This window comes from Chinchilla lanigera, unplaced genomic scaffold (genome assembly GCF_000276665.1).
Source record: "Chinchilla lanigera isolate Chin_1 unplaced genomic scaffold, ChiLan1.0 scaffold00061, whole genome shotgun sequence".
NCBI classification, from domain to species: Eukaryota; Metazoa; Chordata; class Mammalia; order Rodentia; family Chinchillidae; genus Chinchilla; species Chinchilla lanigera.
Window position 1 is genome coordinate 12,996,482 of NW_004955462.1, and position 26,870 is coordinate 13,023,351.

At 38.5% G+C, this 26,870-nt stretch overlaps 1 long non-coding RNA gene across 1 annotated transcript; it reads left to right on the forward strand.

Annotated features, from left to right (window-relative positions):
• The first annotated feature begins 2,531 nt into the window (after nucleotides 1-2,531).
• LOC102007974 lies at nucleotides 2,532-25,809 on the forward strand. The gene is made up of 3 exons (XR_263132.1): nucleotides 2,532-2,654; nucleotides 22,297-22,442; nucleotides 25,519-25,809. It is a non-coding gene; the product is annotated as an uncharacterized LOC102007974 (long non-coding RNA).
• Nucleotides 25,810-26,870: the final 1,061 nt, after the last annotated feature.

Below are 26,870 nucleotides of genomic sequence, written 5' to 3' on the forward strand. Positions count from 1 at the left end.
CTGAAAATCCAAGCTCCCAGCTAGAAATCCCTTAGGCTCTCTGATTCAGGCCTAAGACTGTGAGATGTGGGCACATTTATAGGGCTGGATTAAGCAGATCATTTCCAGCCTCATTTGACCTGGACAAGAAGCGAGCTTGCCCCAAATTACAGGTTCTCCTAGGAAAAGGCTTCACCACCCTTGTCTATTCTACTTAGTTTCTGGAATTGATGAAGCAATGAATATTTTGTGCAGGAACAAATGGAGAGAAAGGGGAATTTGCACATGTCAACATCACATTGGCAGCAAAATGCCACCCCTTGTACACATCTAGAGGGCCTGCAGCATAAACTCATACTTGCCAAGATAGGATCAAAGCAGAGAAGCAGGGCCAGGTATAATGTCCCAATCAAAGTATTTCAAGTCAGTAATAACAGACACCAGGCCCAGATAAGTCACTCAGAGTCTTGTCTCTCAGAGTGTCTCACTGTAGCATTCTCCCAAAGACAGTTGGTCGGGTCTGCGGTGCCTTCTTTTTCCTTCCCGTCCCCTACACTGGGATGAAGTAACTTGGGTTCCATTCCCAAGCAGTTCTGGAGCTCAGAGACACTCCACTTGGCAGGGCCCACAAAGATCATACACAGATGCCTGTAGTAATCTCAGGCTGAAGTCTGTCTTTTAGAGTCCTTGGACCTTGGATCTTAGCCAAGAGATTGACTTTGCCGGGTTATTGGTAGATTTCTCCTTCCTGGGTCAGAATGAAGTCCACAGGGAGAATTTTTTGTAAAACTAGAGCCACCCTAAAAACAAGTTGGTAACGGCAGCCAGAACAGAGGCAGCAGCAAGCCAGAGTTGAATTCCATTTAAATAAAATGCCAAAAGGCAGTCAGTGAAAGTGACATTTATGGTGTTACTACAAATGCATTCAGTGGGAAAGCTCAGCAGCAGAAGCAAGGGGGAAAAAAAAAACAAGCTGTAGTGAAAACTGCCATCTGTATATTGTGCCCCGTTTTTAATATTCTGTATTCTCATAAAAAGTGTTGTTTCTGTCACTATTCAATCTCACAAACTCACACAGAACACTGTTAAAAGTCAGCAGTGTGTGAAATGGTATTTTAAAATAAATGAAACCCGCTCGCAGAGCTGCGGAGGAATATTGCAATGCTGGGCGCTGACAGACAGGCACTGAAAAGTAACAACCGTTATCATCTTAAAGCAAAGCGGATTAAATAAAAGCCCACAGCCAGTGGTGCATTACCAAGTCTGATATTGACACAGCTGCTGTGGTGGTTATTTTTCATTGTCTCATCAAGACAAAGCATCATGGGATATCAATCTTCCCTCTGTCAGGCCATGCCTGGTATAAAGTTTTTCGTTTACATTTTCATTATATCCCTTTTATCTCCAGTGCCAGTATTTTTTCTTAACTGTGGGGTCCAGTGACCTGTGGGGCAGTGTTGAGCTATTACCTTCTGGCCAGAGGAGCTCCCTCAGGGGGCAAAGGAGAGTTTGTCCTTCTTACCTATCATCTTTAAGCTTTCTTCAAATGGCAATAGATGTTCATTATTCTCTTGTGTTGGGGGTGAAGGTGATTAGGAACTGGTTTGCATGTGTGTATGTCTGTGTGAAGCAAATAAAAGCAAGAGAGAAGCAGATAATGACTATGAGAATTAGAAGGTCATTTGATGGTATTTTCTTTCTCTTTTCACTGGAAAGAATAGAGAGTTAGAAAATGCCAATTCCCTTGAGACTGCTACAGCTGTGACACTAGATTCGTGCTCAACTTTTATACACCATTGTTTTATTTCCTAGACTGGGTCACTCTTCTCAGATTGACCTTCCACTCAGAAATTGGCCAAGCTGTGGAAAACATTTTTTAATTTGACCCAAAAAGCAACATCTATGAGAAAGATCAATTTTCTTTTGGGAAACTGAGTGAAGTTTGATCTATCTAGACCTCTGTCCCTTCCTCTTCATTACCCTGCTCACCAAGTTTATTAGTGCAATTTTGTTGGGAGAGAAAATTTGATTTGAGACATTTTCCAGTACTGGGCCCTGTACTTTGTAAGTCTCTGGCCCCAATAACAAGGGAAATGGGACCTTTAGCAAAGGTTAGAAATGTGACTTTATAAGGCCAATATACAACAGAGAGGATTAGGCTCACAGTCCCAGAGGAAGTTCGGAGTTTTTAAGCATCATGCACAGGAGGCTCACAGGAGAGCTGGAGGTGCAGGTGAGGTGAGAATGGACTGAAGGTTTTGTAAGATAAGCTGCAGAAAAGACTGCTCCTTCTAGGCCTCTTCCATGCCAGCAGAGTGAGTTGGGTCACAGGGGCTGCCTAAATAATGGTAATACTCACTAGCTGTTGAACAAGGAGCTTCAACACTTACCATCTCAGAGGCTTGAGTAGGAGTTGATGCTGTCCTGCATCTTCTGAAATACCTGACCTCCAAGGTCAGTGCTGAAAGGAAAGTCTCTGATTGTGACACAGGAAGTGCGTAGAGAATTCTCTTGAAGAGAATTCTGTCACTATTGCCAACTTTCCATGAGCCTCTCCCTGCATGAGAAGAGACTGGGATGTTGTAGGAGGCACCCTATGTCCTCTGGAAAGAGTTGCTACGGGCATGGGGATTTTTGTTTGTTGGCTATTTGAGCACGGAGGTGGAACAAGAAAGGTAAGGGTAAGAAAGAAGGGACAGTGTGGAGTAAGTGAGAAAGCAAGGAAGATAGAGGGCTGCAGTAAGGGACAGCTTCTCCCTTGTCCCACTTAGCTACCTCATCAAACTCAGTCCCTTTTCCTTCAGAAGAAAGAAGAGCCCACCACTCCTGCAACTGGCTCCATTTGGCAGTAGAGCATCCATAGAAACGCTATTCGAACTGTGTTCTGGTTATCCATGGCCAGGTAGTCACTACTCCCAAAAGTGGAGCTTAAAGCAGTAATAACCATTACCTTTGTCAGTGGATCTGGAGTGTGAAAGGGCTCAATGAGGGAGCTCTTGCTCACAGTCTCTCAGGAGGTAGCAGTGGGACAGTGGCTGTGGCCAGTTTAAATCGTTCTTTTTCTCACAGGCCAAATTTTATTGACACACTCATCAGTAGAAGGACAATTGACGTGTTTCCACATTTCACCCTGACAAACACTGCTGCTGTGAACACTCATGTAAAGATTTTGTATGGATGTACATTTTCACTTCTATGGCATCATGCCCAAGAGAGGGAATTACTGAATAATATGCCAACTTTACCTTTAATATTTGGAGGAACTGCCAAATTGTTTTCCAAAGCAGCTGATTCACTTTACATTCCCATGGCAGTATATGATGGTTTAAATTTCACTATACTCTTTTTTATTAGCTGACCAGAACTTTTTATTAGCTATCTTTTCGATTATAGACATAGTGCTGCGGTGTCAAGTGGTATGTAATTGTGATTTTGATTTGCATTTCTGTAGTGGCCATTGATGCTCTGTGCTTGATTTCATGTCTATTGTCAATTTTTATATCTGTTTAGAGAAACGTCTGCACAGAGACTTTGCTTTTGGGTTCTTTCTTCTGTTTATTATTGAATTTAAGAGTTTCTTATATGCTTTCCGTACTGTTCACATATCTGGCATGTGAACTGGAAACACTCCAAATAGTTAGAACTAGAACAGCCAAGACTCCTTGGCCGCTCGCTGTATAACAAATTTTTCTATACTGTCTCTACATACTGGTCTCAGGGTGTCTGGTCTTTGTATGCGGCAGGCAAAAACTCTTAGAATTTCCTAAGTGATACCAGGAGTAGTGGTGTGTCTTTTCCAACGAAGTCTCAGGAATCAGGTGGTACTACTACTGTCATGTCTGAATTACTTTCTGCTTACTGAGACACGATGCCTGAAACCCACAGATTAAAAGAGGAAAGGTTTATTTTAGCTCAGGTATCATTCCACAGTCAGCAGGCAACAAGGGAGGATGGCATGTCCCAAGAACATGGCAGAGGAATAGTTGCTCATGGCATGGCAGACATGAAACAGAACAGAGAAAGAAGGGCCTAGGGAGGGAGATAAACCCTTCGAGGCCACACCCCCAGTGACTCACTTTTTCAACTAGACCCCACCTCCTAACTGCCAGTCAGCTATAAACTCCCACAATCCAAATACCTCCCCAAAGCTCCACCTATGAACTGATGAAGTTGTTGGAGGACATCTGGATAGAAACCATCACATGTCACATTCTGTCAATCAAGGAAGACATAAATAACCACCCTTTCCTCTGCTTTCCCCCAAATTCAAGTGGAGGAGACAGACTCCACTTATGGTTTTTTTTTTTTTGTTTTTGTTTTTTTTTGTTTTATTTTAAAGATAAAAGGAGGGAAACATTACAACCACCATTGTTAATTCTCTACCACTTTGTCTGTAACTCTGTATTGTCTGTATTGTGCTTGTGATATGTTGTATGTCTGTTAATGTTTCCCTCCACTTATGGTTTAAAAGCCAAAATAAACTTGAGAAGCATTTAAACTACTCATATTGAAAAAAGACATTGTTCAGATTCTTTGTGCCTCCTAATTGTTAGACAAGAATTAAAAAGTCAGCCTCTCCTAGGAATAGGCATAACATGTTAGTTGTAAAATAGTAAAAATATATGTGGATTCTCTTCTCTCATTTATAATACCCATTTCATGTACTATTTTTACATTTGCAACCACAGAAACTCTTCCAGAACTGCTCTACCTGCAGCATTAGCTCATGCTCATTCATACACGCTGGTAACGCCTCTGATGGTTCAGAACAGATTGATTCAACTATGTTAGGGAGGGTTCATCTGAAGAACCACAAACTGAGGCAGGTCCTATAGTGCTTTCACTGCCTGCCCATGCCCATCCTTCTTCTCTGAGAGAACTTGGTTAGAGCAGAAATTTGGTAGCAGCAGAATGGCTAAGGAAATATTGAATGCCATCTGGCACTCAAGCCTCATTTGTGCATGGTCTTCAGATGTTCATTTGGTTATAACAAAATACCTGAGTCTGGTTATAACAAAAATACCTGAGTCTGGAAACTTTTTAAAGAAGAGAGGCTTCTTATGGCTCAGGATTTTTGAGGTGTGAAAGTGCAAGAGCAAATGTCAATATATTGACATTTGTCAAATGTCAATATATTCTTGGCTTCAGATTAGGACCTCACACTGTACACAACATGGCAAAGAAGTCGAGGGTGACATGAATGTGTGGAAATAGGAAGCATGAGTGTGAGAGAACCAGAAGGAGGTGAGAGGTATACTCTGTAACTATCCTCTCTGCGGTAACTAACTCAGTCCATGAGGCCTAACTCATTCCCAGGAATCTAATCCAGTCTTGAAAAAATTAACCTAGGCTCCCAAGAAAGATATCTGTCCAATCATGAGGATGCTGTCTCTGTGCTAATCACTGGTAAGCCCTCCCTATTCAAGATTCCACCACCTCTTGATACCATTACCTTGGAGACCAAGCTACCAGCACATGAACCTTTAGGGTACAAACCATTTCCAAACTACAGAAGCTCCCAAATACAGGATGAAATTTGGTACTTCATAGTATGTAGAACATATTCACAGTCTGTAGAATAAACATTGTTACATGAAGACTTGTACTTTATAAATGCATAGATGGCCTAGACACCATCTATGTTTCTGGCTTTCCTCTTGTTTATTCATTTTGACTTCTTTTGAAAGTTAACCTTCTGCCATGGTGTACTGATGTTGGCACTTTAGTTCTTTGGTCCTAAATTCCTGTGCATCTTTTGAAGCAGTGAACTTCTTATTGACTCTGAATTCCAGTGCCACCAGTTCTAGCCAGCACTCTTCACATTTTCCCAGTGCTCCCACCCCTCTACCACACCATGCAGTATATTAAAATTCCTGGTGTCTGTCACTCCACCATGTTATATCTCTTCACGGAGCAGTATCATTGCAGTTTAGATATCAATACTTAGAACAGTGACTGTCCCAAATGACAAGCTCCAAGACAAATTTGTTCCTATGGTCCAGGCATGCTACCTTAGTAACTTATGCTTCATCTCCCTCCAGGGTACTACTGAGTTCTCCTTAACAAGAAGATTGTTAATATCCTTAACAATTAGACTGCTTGGCTAATAATAGGTAAATATTATCTATTATCAACTCCAACTCTTTGAATCATATCTCTTCTTTTTTCATATCCTGAGTCTTACCTTATGGCTAGCATGTAAATTTTAGAATTCATAACTTTATTCATGTTATCCTACTTTAGTTTTTACCAATCTATGGCATCTGTAGTTTAGTAATTTCCTTTATTCAGCACAGACCCAAAGAAAAGCCTTCCCATTAGTTAGGTATCCTGATAATTTGAAATTCATAATTGAAATAATCTCCACCACTTCCTATGAGATATTTAGAACATAAAATATTTGCAGCATGAAACTTATTTTGAACATAATTCATCATACTTTGAACATTTAGAAGTTGTTTTGGAATCATATTATGAGACTGATGCATCTTTGTCTTCATCATGAATGTCAATTAGCATGGAGTCACTTTCATGAAAGAGTCTAAGACCCCAGCAGAAAATGTCCAGTTAAAAGGATGCTGAATAGTAGAGAGAACTAGGTACATATAAGTATCTTCCAAAATGAAGTGAAAAGAAAATAGTCAGAGTACTACCTCTGCTGAAGTCTACTCTGGCTTTAAATGTAAAATGCAAAGGTGATGCTCCTTTAACATATACAGTTTCCTTCCTAAAACTGTCAGTGGCTCACTTCCCTCTCCTTCCTCCTTGTCTGCAAGAAAAAAAAAAATATAAACATGGCCCAAAGTTAAAGAACCATTTAAACCTTGCTTTGCTTTTTCAGAAACCTCATGATATATTTGCTACTTTACATCCAGATTAAATGACAGCATCAGCCAGAAATCTAGAATGTTATCATTCTGTAGACATGTGAGATTTAGTAAACATTTGCCCATGGCATACTATAAAGATTTTTGGAGTTTAAAGTGAATGATTGTGTCTAATTCCTAGCAAATACTAGGATTCACTTTCCAGCTGGATATGAGCTTCCCACTCAATCTGCCAAAGCCCTACATCTGTATCCCTATGATTAGGGGCCAATAGGTCACACACTGAATTTATTTCTTATATCATCTCAATAATATTTGAAGGCTCCTAAGAATGAATTCTAATGTCATAAAGTTGATGATTCCTCTCACTAATTTAGAATTTAACATTTTCTGAGTTCTTGAAATTAAATAATAAAACAGTGATGAGAGAGATGGTAAGGTAGATGTTATTATCTCTGTAAAACAAATAAAGAAACCAAGCCATCAGAAAGTAAATTCTTTACCTAGAGCCTTCACAAAGGAGGAAGCTCATGTAGGAAATCTACTGCACTTGTGCTCCTCCCAGGTTAAAAGTTTGTATCTTCAGATTAAAAGTCATCATCTTCACTATGGTGTGTAAAAAACACAAGTCCTTGCCCTATATGCTCTCGAGTATAGTCTTTTCCTGAGTCTTTGCTGTTAGGTCGTTTTTAGGATGCACCGATCCATTACCTGGCATGCATTATCCGACTTGAAGATGCAGTTTATATCCCTTGTCAGAACTCTGTGCAGTGTTGGGAACATAGAGAAGTCTCAGGACATATGTGCTCAATGAGAACATCTATAATTACACTCAGGTCCAACATACCTTCTTCACAAGAGGCCCTTTGGAAACTCTGGCATATCTTTAAGAGCTCATCAGTCATATCTGTTAGCAGAATAATACTATTTGTATCTATTCAACATCATTTTGTTTTGCATACTGGAAAGAATATGGACTGTGATTGAGATAGATTTGGATTTAAATCCCAGCTCTGCCATTTACTAGCTCTGTAACCTTGAACAAATTATCTAACCTCTAACTTATTCTCAGTTTCCACATGTATAAAATGAAATAGCAACCCTTTTGCAGGATAATTTGAAGAGTTAAGATATGTAAGTAAGGTTACAGGCACACACTAGTCACGCAATCACTTACAAATATCATGGCTTCATCTTTCCTCTTTTTAATGCCTTCTTTTGCACAGGATAGAAGCTCCTCCAGCCTACATGGTCTTCAAATTGTTATACAGGTGTTCAGGCCTTCTGTCCATGGAAACACCTTAAGTGTTGAATTTTTTAGAGACACTACAGTTGAAACTCGCTCTTGTTAATTCCATGTTTTGACCATTGGACCTTTTTAACATATAGTACATTTCCTTTAGGGAATATGTCTGTATGTATGTATGCATGTATGTACGTATGCATACTTTTAAAAAAATTTTTCCTCTGCAAAGCAGTTACATTCAGAAAACGAAAATGTGTTCTTTATATTTCTCACCCATGCATGCTAACTGATAGGAGGTTATAGAGGCATATGATATCCTAAGAAAAGTTTCATTTATGTAGACAATTTCCAGGAGACCGTACCTAATCTTTATACCTTGGCATGGTTCCAACCTTATAACCAGGGTGATTAACAAAATTTTCCTTAATATTACCTTTGAAGTCATTTATTTGATTTCTAGATGGAGAAGGTTGTGTGTATCTGAGTCTTCTCCAAATTCAAGGAGATCACTTTAAAGGAAAGAGGCCAGGCGGGACCCCTAATCCTCGAGAAACTTGTGCTACACTCAAGGCCACAGGAACCAAGGGATGTTTGGATTCATCTTAAAGAGGGTCCAAATAAACAAACCCCAATCTTCCCTTTAAATTATTCCGGTAAATTCAGAACTTTCAGGTATGAACTGTATGTCCCGGCTTACCCACACCAAATTAGTAATAAAGTACTGGGTAACTGAAACTGTGTTTTGAATATACAACAGAGCTTAAAATATCTGCATTAGATATTGTCCCACAAAATTAGTGGATTCTCAGGCCATATTTGTTTATCATGAACCAATGTCTAATTTCTTATTGCTCTTCATTTAAAAACTTATTTACATACATTTTAAGAAGCTTATTTACAAACATTCAGTTTCACAGTGATTATGTGGGACATTTATTTAACATAATTAACCACAAAGTGGAGTCATTTTTCACTGATAAATTTTATTACTAATGTATCAATAAGGGTTTCAAAAAGCATTGTGGTTTCGCCAGACTACTCTGTTCAGGTACATTTCCAGGGCCTTCGTTCTAAGGTCATTTGTTAGAATCACCATCAGATGGAATTTGAATCTTGGTCTTTCAGCACATTATTTACATGGTATTTTCAGATATCAGCTTGTCCGTTTATACTGACTCAGCTGGATCAAATGACATCTAGGGCTAATGCTCAGTAACATAGGTAGCTACCTCTAAAAATGAATCTTGATCAGAATAAAATCTTTCTATTTTTATGCCATTATATTGTGGAAAAAAATTCATATTATTTCTTGCTGCAATTAATACAACTCAGTTCATAGGCAATCACATAACCTTCATATATCCCAGAAGGAAAGTCATGTCCCTTGTCTCTGAAACTCTTCCAAAAACCAATTTAACTTTGCTTATGTTTATACAAGAAGAGATTTTCTAGATGTCTGTCTGAATAGTGACCCTCTTCTAACCTTTCCATTAGGAAGTCAGTTCTGACCCAGCTGCCCATGGATGTTGGCGTTTAGTGGTCTGGGGCAAGACAGAAATTACTATATTCAATTAAAAGGAGAAATGAGAGCCAGAAGAGTAAACTTATCTGATACCCAAATAAAAAACTGAAGTCCAAGTTTCTGAAACATTGCATATCAACCCTAAATGCAAAGAGGTAAAAGTGGAAATAGAAGGTATGTGATTGGGAAAGGAGAGGGCTTTATGGAGCAGTCACATATCACAGTGTCAGAAAGTTAGTCTGTATGAGGCAACTTCAACGCATAAACAAAGCAACAGCAAACATCAAAGGATGATGGGCTGGTGTCCTGAGGAAAAACAGAGATTGCTGGCTGGTACATGCAGCTTACCATTACCAATCAAGGTGGTCTAAGCTTGTGAGTGGAACAGGCTTGTTTACAGGGGAAAGGCGGCATACCCATGGCCCAGAAGCAAGCAATCTTTGGACAGCAGTTTTCTGAAGTTTAACACTCATCTATAAAGACAGGGTTATAGGTACATACAGGGTTCTGCAAGATCACTGTGCATCACTATACCCTGCTTCTGGGAAAAAACCATGGAGGAATTTTGGTGTTCATAGATACATATCTACTCTACCTCTCTCCCTCTGTTTCATTCAACAGTTCTTCACAAGTATGGCTAGTAAATTTGCAGTCATGTCCAGTGCAGAAGGAATGGAATAGAGAGGTTGGTTAAAACTCACATTTACTGGAGAAAGACTGACAGTGGATAAACAAGTTGAATTTATGCAAAACCTGTTTGGCAAGTGGTCCTACCAAATGATGATCTTCAGTTATGTTACTTTTCTAAAAATGATTTTTGGTCACTCAAATGACTTTGATCTTTATACATAGAGTGCACGTTGGCAGGTCACTGCTTGAGCACCACTGTGTTTCTAAGAACTAGTCAGACAGAAAGGAGCTCATTTTCCCACATATTCCCTCGGGTTTGATGGTGCAGCTTACCTGTTGTACTCTAGACCTGGGACCTGTTGGCAATACTCTTGCAATCCACTTACACAAAGCATAAATATCTCTCAAATGTTGAATACCTGTTTTTAGCCAGACAATTTACAGTTATTAAGTCTTTCACTGGTATCTTTTCTTGACATCAAAGCTTTATGTTTTATAGAGCAATGTTTTCTCCATTATATAGTTCTAATATCTTTAAAAGAGTTGGTGATGCAGATGTGATATTCACAGGAGTGGTTCCAGATGCAGATTAATATTTTTAAGGCTTGGGGGTTCTTTCAGCAGTTCTATCCCACACTTGAAGCATTCAAGATGGTGTCCTGGTTTTGAGAAATGTCAAAGGGAAACAGTTACTGTCATCAGATTGACACTGTCACTGCATTTGCAGTAGCGCTATTCACACTGTCTTATACTGTGAACAGTTAGAACTCCATCTGCCCGAGGACCTAGTGTAAAATATGTGGGATTTTATATGTTTAAATAATTGGATGAAAGAAACACTATATCTCTTTAGTTTCCCCTGAAGAATGTGCCTCCTTTAATAAAAGGTTATTGGTGTAAATATCTGTGAGTGCTCATAGTATGCTAGCCTCTGTTACAAAGTTTTTAATCTGTTGATTCATTTAGCCTACTTGACATCCCTAAAAATTAAGTGGCATTATTATGTGTATCTTACAAAGGAGAAATTGGAGGCAAAAAGAGATTAAATCACTTGTTCAAGGTTACAGACCTGAAATTCAAAGTTAGGAAGTTCAGCTCCCTAAACATTCTCAACTTTAAATAACATACAGATTTGTATTCAAACTCAAGTAGTCAGCTGATGTCCACCAAATTTTTATCTCTTCTGCTAAAATAGCTAAGTGATATTTCCTGTTGGAACAATACAGCCAATTTGTGGTTGAACAGCTGCATCTATCCTCAAGTATCAAGGATAATATAAAGAATTTTTTTTATTTTATGGAAAAAAGTAAAACAAAAATTCATAACAAAATCATGAGAGAATAACAATAGTTAATACATTATATGTTGTTATCTTTAAAGTAGTTACTCAGAGTATAAGATATTGGTATAAAAATTTCTCCAATCTACATTAGTACAAATCTTCCTTTTTAATGAACTAAGAGATACTAATAGTATAACTGACTGACATTTTTTTCACTTTTCCCTACTGTCCTTTTCCTTTTCACCCATCCTAATTCCTTTCTCCTTTTGAACAATTTGTTCTCATTTCACAATATCTATTGTACATGTTTTAAAAGAAAATTTTAGAATCCAGTGAAACTTTACAACCATCCTTAATTTTAGGTAACAACCAAGTATTTATTTACTTAGATTCACTGGGTCCAAGTTCATAAGATGACCCCAAAGTACTCTGTAAATTTATTTACCAAATTGTCTTTTTTCTGTTTCTTTGGATCCTATCATTTCTTCCACTATCTCTCATGGACTTATCAATTCCCAATAAACTGTTCCCCACAAGCAGTCTGACCTTGGTTCCCCTTTACTTCTTGATGTAAATCCAATCAGTCATGATAAATCTGTAAAGGCAGAAAATACATGGACAGAATATAGGGCAGGAGTAAAATAGGGAGTAAATGCTCAATATAAACAGGGTTTCCTTTGGGGTGTGTCATGAATGTACTAAAGACCACTAAACTGTACCCATTAAAATGGGTAAGATGGTGAATTTTATGATGTGTGAATGTATCTCAAATTTGCTTTTGTGCAACCTCACCCAGTCCTAAATTGAGAGGCTGCAGTGCAAATTCTATAATCTATATGAGGAGGTTTTGCTAGAGTAAGAATTCTTCAAGTTTGCTTCTTGGTGTTCAGTCCTGTGTTTTTGCTAGTTTTACCTTGTTCTGTGGTGCTTCATCCTTTGGACTCATATGTCAGCAACACTGAGACTAAAAAACCCCTTAACCGTAGGCTAACAATTCTATTAAAATCCCACCTAGGATTTTATAGTGGTTTAAAAACATATCCACAAATTTGTCAGGATTCCTCCCTGAAAAAAGTAGAGCCTGACCCTGCTCCCTTTTCAATCTGGGCTGAATTCTGTGACTTCTATGTAATCAACAGAATACAACAGGGCAGAAGTGATGGTACGTGATTAGGTTATAAGGGACATGGAATCTTGTGCTTTTCTCTGTCTTGGGTCCCTCTGACTGAGGGAAGCCAACTATCACTGGGTGAGGACGCTCTGCAGCAAGTGCAGAGGGCTTTGTGGTGAGGGACTGAGGCCTCCTGCCATGAACCACAGGAATGAGCCATTATAAAGGCGAGTCCTCTACCTCCAGGCAGAGCTTCAGATGATGGCAGTCCCTGAACACAGTTTCAGGGCAACCTAGCCAGGACCAGCCAGTAAGCCTACCCTTGAATTCCTGACATGAAAACTAGGAGATGGCAAATATGTGGTGTTTTAAGTCAGTTCAATTTAGAATACTTCGTTATGCAGGAATAGATAACTAATTCAGCTATTCCTTTTTATCTTCTCTCTGTCTACATCCCTTTTCCCACTCTTTATTCCATAACTTTATTTTTTAGCTCTTAGAATCAATAGCTTTTGTTTACTGATTATTTCATAAAGTATTTTAAACACAGCAAAATTAAATTTCATAATGAACATTTATATACCTTCTGCCTAGATTTTAGCACTTTACTGCTTTTGCTTTATTGCATCTCTATCCATCTATTCTCATCTCCATCCACTTATCCATTTTATTTTTTGGGCAGCATAAAGTAAATTTCAGATATCAATACTCTTCACCCTAAATAAATACTTCAGTGTGGACAGCAGTGAATAAGTCTCTATTATTTACTTCCGGTTCTGTTTTCTATTGCAATAAAACTTAGACACAATGCAATTCACGATGTTAAGTGTATATTTGCAGATTTTAACAAACATAGGTATACACCAAGCCATTATGAAGATACAGAATATTCATGGATATAAATTTATGCTCATTAGCACAGTCTATAAGACAATTTCTTATAATTCTTTGCCCCGTCACAGCATCTACGTCATATCTGCTCACATAGTAGGTGCTCAACCAATATTTTTGACTCCCTTAGTCGGTGTCCCCTAAACTCTTAAAAGACAACTACCCATTGATAATTTGGTCCTGATAAGCTAAAAAATAAAGACATTTTGGAGCCTTCAGACACAGAAAGAACAGAAAAGCTGCCCTGTCTTTTCTGTACAAAATCCCTTAAGAAATAGTTTGTCCACAGAAATTAGCAAGGTGTAGAGATAGTGAAAATGCTTATGAATGGCAATTTATTTTCCGTGGGATTCACCAGATGGCCCATACTGTTACGTATTCCTTAAATCCCCACTTGGGAAAGCCTGTTATCTCCCTCCCTTATAATAATAACCCCTTGGCCTGCATATCATGGCCAGTACACATAGCAACTGCAGAGCTTTGCTGTGAGCATTTTAATGGCCTTCGAGAGCATGTGAGACAAAGCCAGCTTGCCAGTAAAAAATAAAGAACAGTCTTCTAGTGTGAGCAGGTAGCAGTGTACGAAGGAAAGGAAGCAGTTTCACCTCGGTCATTACCAGAGCTCGGCTCCAGAGTCAGGAGCTACCTGTGCACCTAGACCCGGCTGCCACCTCTGTCTCCTGCCTTCCCTCCATTGCTCGAGGATCCTTTTGGCCTGGATGGCAGCATAGTTCTTGGCAGTCTCCTTGACACTGCACATGCTGCAACAGGCCTGAATTTACAGTGCCATATCTGCTTTTGTTTTTCTTTTTGGTTGGTTCCCTGTCCTCTTTCTTCTGACCTGCTGTCTTTATCTTCCATCTATGTCTACTGTTCTCCTCTCAACACATTTTTTCTGGCACTTTGGCGCTTTCAATTTATTTCTCCTCTTGCAGCCTATCTCATTCACGTTTGTGCTCACTCACATCATTTTTATCTCTATCTTCTCACATTCTTGTTCCCTTCTGCCTTCCTTTTTTATTCCTTGATTTTCCGTTTTGGCTTTCAAACTCTCAATCTCTTACTGCACACTCACTTTCCTAAATCATTCCTCTTCCTCCCCTCCTCTAACCTGGGCTAGCAGGTTACCCATATTAAAATCCTTTGTGAAATGATTCTCCCCATCCTTCCTACAAATGCTACACCGTCTTTTGTAGCAAACTGAAGAGACCCAATTTTCAACCGTGAAGGTTGTCTGGGGCTAATTTGTCAGCCTCGTTCCACCTGCCATATGCACAGGCTGAAGCCCCATGACAGCCCTCATTTTCTGAGCTGAACTTCAACCTTTGCCCTCTGACCCTTTTGTTCATTCTGTTATTGCAGTGGGAAGAGAAACACAGCCCACTTGTGCCTGATTACAGTTTTAATTTCCCCAAGTAGTTCCACCACCTCATTTTCACCTTCATCTCTCTCTTTCCCTTTACAAGAGCTCCCCTTGGCTGTGAACCTGTCCTGAGAATCATAGTTGCATTTTCTCTATGCTCGAGATCAATACTAAAAGATTTCATTGAGTACTTTTACTTTTTTCTAAAGTTCTTTTGCCCTTCTCTGCTTTCAAATGAACATACTGACTGGCATAAGGCTTCCTCTTTTCACAACAAATATAAAATATATAAATTAACATAAGACCCATTGCAGATTTTTTTTAATTTTCTGAAGTCTTGTTAATGTTATTGTTGTTTCGGGTGCTGCTTCTTTTGCTCAGAGACTCACCAGTAGCTTTTGTGCTCCTAGTAAGCTTTTCATTCAGGAAAGCAGGGAACACTGGTTAAAAGCATCTAGTTTCTAAATGTTCTCCCATTGTAAGCTCTTTTGTTCCGAGACTATGGTTAAAATGAATGCCCAGCCTAGTTATACATTTTGTCATTATTGAGTCCCCTTGTTAATTTTAAAAACTAATTTACCTTGAAACTCTTAAAGTCAACAACTAGAAAACTCAATGAATAAACCCCCACAGAAATTGACTTAACAGAAATATGCGTCATCATCATGACTATATAATTGCATTTAAAATATCTTGATGAAGCATGAGATATTAAACAGCCTCCTCTTCCCAACCCTGCAAGGAATCTTACACATTCTGCACTGCACTTAGAGCTATTCTATAGTGGAAATTGTATCTTCTTTCCTTCGATTTCCAACTAGTAGCAAAATAGCTGCCACTTAACATGTACTCAATAAAAATATGAAATTAATTTGTCTGATCTCACTAATGAACCCAATCATTGCTTGTCATCATTCGGTATTTTAGAAGTTTAGAAGTGCTTGATAGAATCTGTGAACGTCCACAGAACATGCTTAGAAAGGAAAATGTTACTGCTCTCTCCATCTCAGTTTCTTCATCTATAAGATAAGAAGTAAATAGAAAACCTCTTGAGTCTCTGACGTTTCTGATATCATGAACTGATCACCCTGACTGTGCCACCATAGGAATACAACCCACACACAGCCAACCAGAAGCCAAGATTTAAGAAAAAATGGAAAATAAGTTCAATTATATTGAGCCCCATTGTATAAGTACTGTACATAAAGATGTATACAGAAGCATGACTCAGTGTGCTATGTCTTCTTTAAATAGCCAGAGTCTATTGAAGAAAACAAAATTTATATGTAATCATCTATAAAATTATTCTGATGCAGCTATCATTTTGATTTTTTGAGAAATAATGTAGTTTTCTCTTTTTCTCTTACCCATTCATCTGCCTGTCCTGATTTCCCAACTATTTTATTAACAACAGTTGATAGTAATTCAGCTATGAATATAAACACCTGTCCCAGGATATTAATAGTTATCACAAACAGAGTATCTCGTCTTTGATCATGAATGTTCTTGTGAGCTATGAACAAGGAATCAAGGACAGCAGATTAAGGTTCAGCCAGATCAAATCAAGGGTAATATAAGATCCTCCAATTAAATGAATTTCTATCATGCATCAAGTACTGTGCTTGACACTTTGACAAACAGAGGAAAGAGTCTGTATAATGATGAACAAAATATTACTTCTATCCTCAAAGAATTTACTATCTGCACATAGGTATAAACTTTTATCATACAAAGCAGAAATGTAAGTACCATTTCTTTGGAAACACTACCAAAACCATACCGCCAAATGGAAGGACAGAAAATATTTCATTTTCTGGGAATAGTTGCATTTAAGTTTAGTGTTGAGAAATGAATGAAACCTAGATGACCAAGATGGAGTTGGGTAAAGTGGGTTTGGAGTGGAAGATGAGGGAAGACATCCCAGATTACCCAGAAAAGTAATAATGAGATAAAATATAGGGTTAAAAATTTTGTACCTGATTCAGGAGGTAATGAGACTGTGGTTGCTTTCAGGCAGAGGAATTCCTTGTTGTGGAAGAAGAATATGGTAGAGATTTACAGAGCAGGAAAGCAACTGCTAGACATATTGTAAAAAGCTTGGTTAGTAACGTTAATGCTATAAACTAAATATAGAACCAAGAAGAGACCCAGAATAACAAAGCAACCCTGGGTAACAAGAGTAAAGTAGGAGGCATCATAACCTCAGATTTGAAGTTATATTACAAAGCTATATTGAAAAATACAAATGATGCTGGCACAAAAAAACATGCAGATGGATCAATGGAACAGAATAAAGGATGCAGAAACAACCTCAGCCACATTCAGCTGATACTTAAGAAAGGGTCCAGAAACCTACCCTGGGTGAAAGATAGCCTCCAATATATGGTGCCAGAGAAACTGGCTATCTACATTCTGAAGACTGAGGATAGACCTACATGTCTCATCATGTACTAAGATAAACTCAAAATGGGTCAAAGTTCTAAATGTTAAAGTAAAAACACTTAATCTGCTAGAAGAGAAAGTAAGTAAAACTCTTGCAGACATTTCTGTAGACAAGGAAGTTCTGAACAAAACCCCAAGTGCATAAGAAATAACATCAAGAATCAACAAATGGGACGTTGAGGATTTAGCTCAGTGGCACAGTGCTTTCCTGGCAAGTGCGAGGTTATGAGTTCGATTCCCAGTACTGGAAAAAGACCAAAAAAAAAAAAAGAATCAGCAAATGGGATCATATTAATCTGCACAGCAAAGGAAACAACCAACAGAGTGAAGAGAAAACCTACAGAATAGCGAAACAATTTTGGCAGCTATTCCTCAGACTGAAGATTAATATCTAGAATATATAAAAAACTCAAAAAATTAGATCTTTCTGAAATAAAAGACTGAATCAAAAAATGGGTAATTGAAATGAATAGACACTTCTCAGAAGAAGTACAAATGGCCAATAAACACATGAAAAAGGTTCAACATTGCTGGCGATTAGAGAAATACAAATTAAAACAACTGTAAGGGGGCTGGGGATTTAGCTCAGCGGCAAAAGCGCCTGCCTGGCAAGAGCAAGGTCGTGAGTTCGGTTCCCGGTACCGGAGAAAAACCAAAACAAAAAAAAAAGCATGACTTTTAAAACAACTGTAAGATTCCATCTTACTCTTGAGAGAATGGTTATCATCAAGGAACCAAAATAATAACAAATGCTGATGAGACTGGGACAAAAGAAGCCCTTCTATATTGTTACTGTGAATGTAAACAAGTAAAACCATTATAGAAATCAATATGGAGGTTCAGATAACTAAAACTAGAAATTTCCTTCGACACAGCTATTTCTCTTCTAGCTATTTTTCCCAAAGAGTTAAAGACATCATACTGGAGTACTACATACACACCCATGTTTATGGCAGCACAATTCATAATAGCTAAGTCTTCAAAGGGCATAAATCAGGGCATTCATCAGCAGATGAATGGGAAAAGAAAATGTACCATTTATCCAGAACAGAGTACTACTTTGCCATAAAGAAGGACAAACTTGAGTCATTTTTAGGAAATTGGATGTATCTTGAGACCATAAAGTTAAATGAAATAAATCAGACACAGAAGCTCAAATATCACATTGTTTCTCATATATGAGAAACCCAAAATATCAATAAAGAGCAAAATAAAATATAGATAATAGGAAATAGAGAAATAGATTCTTTGCAAGTGGGAATGAGACCATGAAATGGAGGGAGAGGGAGGAAAAGGGAATTAAAAAGAATTGAGATGTGTTATGTACATATACCAACTCCTCACAAGGAATGTGACCATTGTATAATATAAACATGTGCTAATAAAAAATAAAATTTAAAAAACAGTTTCCATTCTGCTTCTTTCTAGCAGGATGGTACTTGCCTACTCCCCTGAAATTGATCATGGCCATGTGACTTTCTTTGACCAATAAAACCGAGCACAAGTGATGCATGGTGCTTCAGGACACAAGCATTTTATTCCTTGTGCCAGATATTTTTCAGCCTCTCTCCCTCTCTGTTTCAGCAACCCAGAATTCTCCTATCCACACCTCTGACTGAAGAATGATATAAAGCAGAAACCCTAGCCAATATGCAATGGATATGTAACAACAAGAGAAATAAACCTTTGATGTGTTAAACCAGTGAAATTTGAAGATTGTTACCATATTACCTATTATCCTTGATAGCTTGCTTCTTATATGGTCTTGCTTTTTTTCTCATTGCTCTTATGACATGTTTTCCTCTTTTTGTTTTACTCTATGGCCATGCTTGCACAGCCAGGAAAAGTAAACAGAAATTTGGTGATTATAATTCTTTGGGTCTAACATTTACAATCATCAGGGTCTCAAATTTTCACCCTGGTACCTTTCCATTAGGGTTCCAGGGGTTATCATTGATCGGATCACAGGCTGGATGACCTGGAAGACTAAAATTGCTTCTGACACAAGTTTAATAACAATACATTCCATTCTTTGTTCTCCCATAGTAAAACTCCGTGGGGCCTATTTTTAGTCACTTCCACAATCATCAGTTCTCCAATTGCCCTACACTACCGAAGGTCCAAACTCTAATTAGACAGCTTGTAGAGAAAAACATGTTTGGCTTCTTCACTTGTCAGAAGTGGGATGCAGCTTTGGACTTAGAAGAAAAGAGAGGTTGAGTCTTAAGCACTTCCTCTACCAAGTCATCCTTTAGATTGGCACTCCCCACATCCCTACCCAGGTCTGCCACTTACAACTGAATGTTTATTAGGAGAAGTTCCCACTGAAGGAAGTTTACCTTAGGATCAATTTGCTAAGCTCTGTGTCATGTCTGGGTCTATAATGACCCAAAGAAAAAAAATGCTTTCATTTAATTTGCTCAAGAACCTAGTACATGCTAGGTAGGTGGCTTCAACACTACCAGAATCCATAAAACAAGCGCCCAACTCTACTTCATCTGATTGGTAAGACCCTGGATTTGGAGGGAAGGGATAGATGTTCTCCACCACCTCATTATGCTGTAAGTGCCTAGAGGACATGTGCTGAGATTTATTCATCTGAAAAGCCTAGATCTTGACAACAGTTGCTCAATAAATATTCAGTATATGAATAGATTCAGATTCTGCTACCCAGTGGTATGACTTTGAAAACAGCTGCCTCTCCCTATAAGTTCCCACCACTTGAAACAAGTTTGAATGATACAAATGGCAGAGTCCTTCTTCCTCCAAAACCTCTTTGACAGCAAGTCTAACTTAGTTCCTTCTCATTTCAAAATTCTGTGTAGTGGCTCTTTCTCATGTTTGCCTTCTTTCTAGTTCAGAATTACAAAATAACATTTTCCAGACATTTTCTCCCTATCCTTGTGAAAATATCTTTTTGGTAGAGCCTTAAAACAGCCAGTAGTGAGTTTCTTTACCTGCCTGTCTTTGTCACCTGCTCAGCTCCTGGTAAGCCTCTCACTTGACTGAAGGTTTTGGTGCTTGGTTCCAACAACTGCTCTTAGAGTTCATCATTACCTTGGGTGACTTAAGTTTCACTTCAAGACAACTGTGCCCATCATGTCTCCCTTCTTTTACTCTTCAGTTCTAGCTGTCTGTCCTTAACTCCATTGGGATCACTTGCACAAATGGTCACACCTTGGACCTCATAAAGTACAGGGAACTGATCTACTTTGTTAGTCTTAATTTTAAGAACTCCTACATCTACACTTACATCAATCACAACTTCTTCATCTTCTTTTCTCACTCCTCAGCTCCTATCATTTGTTTGACACATTTCCCTGATCTCAATTTTCTCCCCACTAATGGGGAGAAAATTTATTTGCCTGTTAATTTATTACCTTAATTATGTGGCCTATAAAATGTAATTTACATCATCAAATTTTTGTTAACACACATAGCCCACTTTTTGTCTTTTCTCTTCACTCGGTCACCCAAAGCTAGATTAATCTCACTATTTGTCTTTACTGACCTTAAATTTAGATTTTCAAGCTCTATCAGAGAACATATCACAGGCACTTATATGGGTATCACAGATTGCTGTTCTACGTGTTCAATTTACCACCCTCTGTGGTACCTAGAAAACTTTCAGTATGCCTCTAGATGGCATCCTCTTTAAGAACTTCTTAAAATATCCCTTAAGCTTTCCATCTCAGTACTTCTCTTTATTTTCTGTGAAAATAGAGATATTTAGGCATGGACTGTTGACTTCCTGCCCTACCGTCATGCACCTTTCCTTGGAGAAGTCAAGTGAATCATTTCAGGTTATGCAGCTAATGATGAAACCGAGGCTTGTATTTCAGGTCCATTTGATGCAAAAGCCTATAATTTTAAGCATTAAGCTATACAGAGTAATGATTAAGAACATCAAATCTTAAGCAGCATTACCTGGTTATATCTAATCACTTACTACTAGTCAGTCTTTGACTGGCCTGTGCCTGGGTTTCCTGTAATGAAACTGTTATCATCCCTGTCTTGTAGGGCCATGATATGAGTTAATGTGACAGGCTTAGAACTGAGCTACTACCACGTAGCTCGACTCATTAAATCTCAGCTACGATTAGAGGAAAACAGAGTTAGCATTATGTCAGACAATGAAAGCCAAAGGACAAGAATTTCAAGAAATACAGGTGAGAAATTGTCAACTATTACACACAGGAGTTGAAAAGGATATGAAATTTTAAAAATAATGTTGAATTTACTGAGTAGGAAGTCAAACAAACCTGGACTAATGTCCAGGCTTTTGTGGAATCCTGGAAGAGGCTCAGGCAATTGATTTTACTGCTAAAAGCCTAACATACAACACAATTTTGTTAATATTATTGCTCCGTCCTCCACCCTATATTTTTGGGGTTTTGACTGTTACTCTTGTCCCTCCACATTTACTCCCAGTTTATCTAAGATTCTACTTGTCTCCATTCTCAGCCTTCTCCTTCAGAGAGTTCATTCATTCCCTAGCTCCTACTGTTAGAGAAATGACATCACATCTCTATGAGCTGTTCACTTAAGACCAGTGGTCCTCCAGCCTGCCTGAGCCTGTCACAAGCTTCACCCCCAAGATTCTAGCTCAGTTTTCCAGATGTAAGTCCAAGTCTTTTGCACACTTTCCCAGGTAGTATTGATTTATAGCTAGACTTCAGTTTTCAAGTCTTTACTAAGGTTGTCTTTCTGCATATTCTGCGATTACTTCAAACTCAACATATCTAAAGCCAAACTCTCCATCATTATTCTTCAATATTGCACTCAATATGAATGATAAGAACCTAAATGAGCTTAGCACACAATGGGTTGTATTTTTTTTCCTTTTCCATCAACAAGAAATTCAGAGGTAAACGGTACTGGTTTTAATATAGTGAGTTAATGATGCCAGAGCAGAGGTCACTGAGATACTTTTGGGCTTTTTTTATTATTTTCATGATTTTCAAATACTAGCGATGGTTCTAACTATCATTTTTGGTTTCCAGGCAGGAGGAGAAGTAAAGGCAGGAAAGGGTGGCACATACATCAGCAAAACAAAAGATTTCCAGAAACCAAAACAGATTTCAGCTTACTTCACTGTCTAGGACTCCATCACATGAACTCCTCTGTTCTATGACCGTCCTATTACATGGTAAGGGAATCTAGGGAGGGGAGATTTCAGTTTTTCACTTATGGTAACACAAGAAAGAGGAATGAAATAGATACTGACCTGCTATGAGATTCATCTTATGAGTTTCTTTTTTTATTATACTGTTGTTAATTGACACACTGTTTTCCTAGGTAGCCAGTTTTAAAACCTGGTACCATCCTCACCTCTTATATTCAATAGGCTTCCAAGGAAACTTTTAACTCTGAAATCTGTACAATCATTTCCATCTCCACTGCCATTCTCCTAATTCAACCCCTTGGTATCTCTGCTTCCTTGCACCCAATCTGTCTGTACTCTGCCCACACCATCTTGCTCACTACCAACAAGTCATCTTACCAAAATGATGAGAAGCCTTGCATGGACCCCCTGTTGCTAGGCAAAGCCAAACTGTTTGAGCTTTTCTTCAAATCCTGTACTGCTCACCCCTAGGACTGGGCCACTCATGGCTACACTGTGGCCACTCCACATGCCATTGTTCATGCCTACTCTCTGCCTTTCTCTTTTCCATCCTTCTCCAGCCTCTCCCTGTGAGATGGCTATTGAGGATTGAGGGCAAGGGGTTTTACTAAAGCCACAGTGCTGAAGTGAGAGAGCTCATTGTGGGAGCTCAGCATGTTCCAACACTCAGCCCACGGAGGACTAGATCTCTTTAGGTTTTATTCTCTCACACTGTCATGGCAGGAAACAGTTTTAGTCTGTCCTCCAGAAAGGCACTAGACACAGGATGGATAAGTCCAGAATACAAAATTCTATCTGACTTATTTTTCTTCAGTGAACAATTTAATGGACTCTACTTTCTCCTGCTGAGGAGGTAAGAATTGTAAGCCTTGGTAAATGGGATGTTTTAGCTTGCCTTGGGGCAAAGGTGGCTGGCGGAGCTCACAAGGTGTTTCCACTGGAACTGTATGAACGGCTCATCTGAAAGAGCAAATATGCATTTAACTCTCTTTTTCATTCTCTCTCTCTCTCCCTCTCTCATTGGGGTGTAAACAACCAGCAAACTAGCTGTTACGAGGGGGATACATCAATTTTTTGATATGTCGTCATGTTGGCTAATCATTGTAGTGTAAATACTCCAACCATGACCAATTTCAAGCTACCAGCACAACATCACTGCAGATAGACCTTGGAAAAGTTACAACAATGAGATCTTTCAAGCAGGTATAAGCTAAAGGCAGTATACTATTATATGATGTTTGCTGATTCAATGCCTGCTTTTGGGCCCTTATCCTATTCCAGGCTGTGTAATCAGGAGACCGCTGGAAACAAGATAGCCCTTGTCCTTTTGATGTTTACAATCTAATGGGAGGGTGGAAGATAGTTCTTCAAGAATCCAGGCTCCTGTCATCTTTTCTAACTTTAGCCCAATTTACTTTAAGTTCTGTTGTATATACTGTATTATCTATGTGTCTTTTAGCCTGCATTAAGAATGCCTTCAGAATAATATATCCCTTCATTTTGACCCCACCATGTCTAGCCAGTATTTTATACATAGTAGTGCTTCTTACATATTTATTAAAGAAAGAAAGAAATGTAAAAATGTTGATTTATTGTTTTGGTGGAGCAGAGGCACAGCCACTGGGAATAAGGTTGAAATGGAAAGAAAATCTATTGACAAAACCTCATCCTTTCCAGCTCCTTCCTATCCCAGGTGAATGATTTCATTATGCAGGTAAAGCTTTGAGTGACTCCAGCCACACTGTCCTCCTCCACCCAGTTCCAAATAAAAATGAGTTACACAGAACCCACCAGTAGTACTTTACGAGTGCTAGCAATTGCTACCGTGCATCCTTAATAGCAGCGTAATCAAAAGTTATGATGCATTTTTCTGTAATCACAAGAAATGATACCCACTTAGTGCTAAGTAAAGCAAATTCCTCACCACAAAAAGGCAAAAGCATTTCAATTTTCATTTCGAAACGAGTGAGTCAGAATCAATTTGGTAAAGCAGTTAACAGCAACTCTGCGCCCCTTGCCGGTTCATAACAGGTACAATTTTCCTTTAACAAACAGCCAAGCAGAGGTCTCTGATGCTGGATTAACATGGTGTGTTCAAACCATCCAACTCATGTGTATTTAAATTGGGTAATAGCGGCCATCAGAGAAGCACCAATATGAATCTTTACAGAGAGAGCAATTTGTCAGCATCCAGAACGTATCTTGAGAAAAAAAAATACAAACATAAATATGCTGGTAAAGAGTTTTTTTCAGAGGGATTTCAAAACACCACAGCCTAAAAGTATATCCCATGTGCCTTTGTGAGAGCTGTTAGCAGCTGTGCCAAACCCAAGTTACAGAAGGAAGCAAATATCTTTATTTTGTAAAGAGCATCTGTGTATTGTATTTCCTTACTCTTTCCCTCAAAATGAGGATGTCAGCTAAAAAGAGACAAGTGTTAAATTTTAATTGGATTTAGAAGACCAACTTTCTCTCCTATCTACACACACACACACACACACACACACACAAACATACACTCTGCCTTCTGTGGAAACTGTGAAGACCGTTGACAAAATATATTTGTCTAATGTAATTATATATCCTGAGGAATTGATTTCTATAATAAAAAATTTGTATAACCTTAAATCATCACCATGGTAAATCTTTTATAGATCTACATTTTTCTTTGTCCTCTCTCCTTTTCTGTCTTTTTTTGAGGGGGGAACATCTTGTAAATGTGTGCATATACTTAAATATGAACAAATGCTTATTTTTTATCTAATACTAGGTTTACAGAAGAATTATTAAAACACAATGGAAAATTCATGTTCTGTGGAGTAATTAGCATTCTTTTGTTTCTTTTATTTTTCTCCTACTTAATTTAGTCCAAGGTTTAAATAAGGAAATGACATCAAATCAGCTAAGATAAAGACCCTAATATAAAGCCTTCTTAGATTTTCGCAAAGGCATTCCAGTGATCTAACAGAGACACAGCCACAGCCTTATTTTTAAGAGCTACAGTAATGAAAGAAAATTGGACGTATGCAATTATTAAAACATAAACTGCTAGAAATAAAATCAATTAAATATTGCAATTTCCTACTTTCTTGTTTTTCAGGCTAAAAATAAAAGATTCCCAAATTTCCATGGAAGCGGCTGTTGGAATCAATGTGCTGGGGTTCTAAGCCTAAGACTCAATTATTATGGTGCAGGTGAAAGCTGTATATTGATCCAGCTGACGTGAAATGAAAGTCAATGTGAACACCTATAGCCAAAACACACCTGAAGGAAAAATAACAAGGATCCGACTTTTATTTGTGTGTGTGTATTTTGCTTTCCTATCTGCAGTCCTAGCCCCAGGGATCCTGCCCCTTGGGAGAACAGATTTTGTTTCATGCAGTCAGAGGGATTGCTAGCCATTTTCTAAAATGTAAACCATGGTTTATATTCATAGATCACAGGTTTGAAAATACAGTAAAATTTGCTGAAGCTATTTGTAAAGAAAAATGTATCATTTCTTTTTTTATATTGTCCCAAGTTGAAAAGTAACCAGGGTTCACTTTTTATCAGAAAAAAAAGCCTTCTTGGGTGAAGGTGAATAAAAAATACATTTTAAAGTGACAAGCGTTTCTTTTGGAAAGTGTATAAACATAACAATTCCTATGCACAGAGATGAACCTGAGGAGGTTGATAAGGGTATAGTGCCCAAGTATTAACAGTAATAGTTTATCTCCCATTAGTAAGATTATAGAGATGTTTATCCTATTAAGGTTATGACATATTTTCTGAACTTTCTGCAATTATACATATTACTTGCAAAAGAAAACTAGTATCCGTAATGCATTTATGAAAAATAAAAACAAATATACAATTATTCAAGAATACTTTTAATAACAACAAATGGACCACAGGAGCCTGAGATGACCCAAAGGTTGGAGCCCCATGGAACCTACTGAAATGTAGGAAAGTCAAGGCTGAGGGACAGCATCTAGAGAAACTAGATGGACAAGGCTTCCAGAAACGCACTGGCCACGGGAGGTGGGAGAATAGTGACCTTGGATAGCGTGGCAAAGATGAAGCCATTAAAGTTTTCAGTATGTTGTCACTTCACCTTCTCCCCAGAAGCTGTTGCAGGTTATCCATCAGACCAGCCTTGCTTGCAGGCCTGCAAACCAGCTTGCCATATCTTGTTCCAGGAATGGGTTACAACCTCACAGAGGAGCAGAGGAGGTTACAACCTCACAGAGGATGCCTTCTGCTAGGCACCCAGTAACACCATCAAGAGCTGCACAAGGTTGTGCTTGCTTGCTGTGAACCAGTTCCATTTTAAGACTGGGCGCTTTGAAAACACAGCCATGGTTTTCTACCAACAGTCATAGTATTCAAATCTTGATTGCACTCATGAGAATATTTTCATGGATACATCCCAATACTCCATCCTTTCCTCTTGCAATTTCACATTTGGGCAAT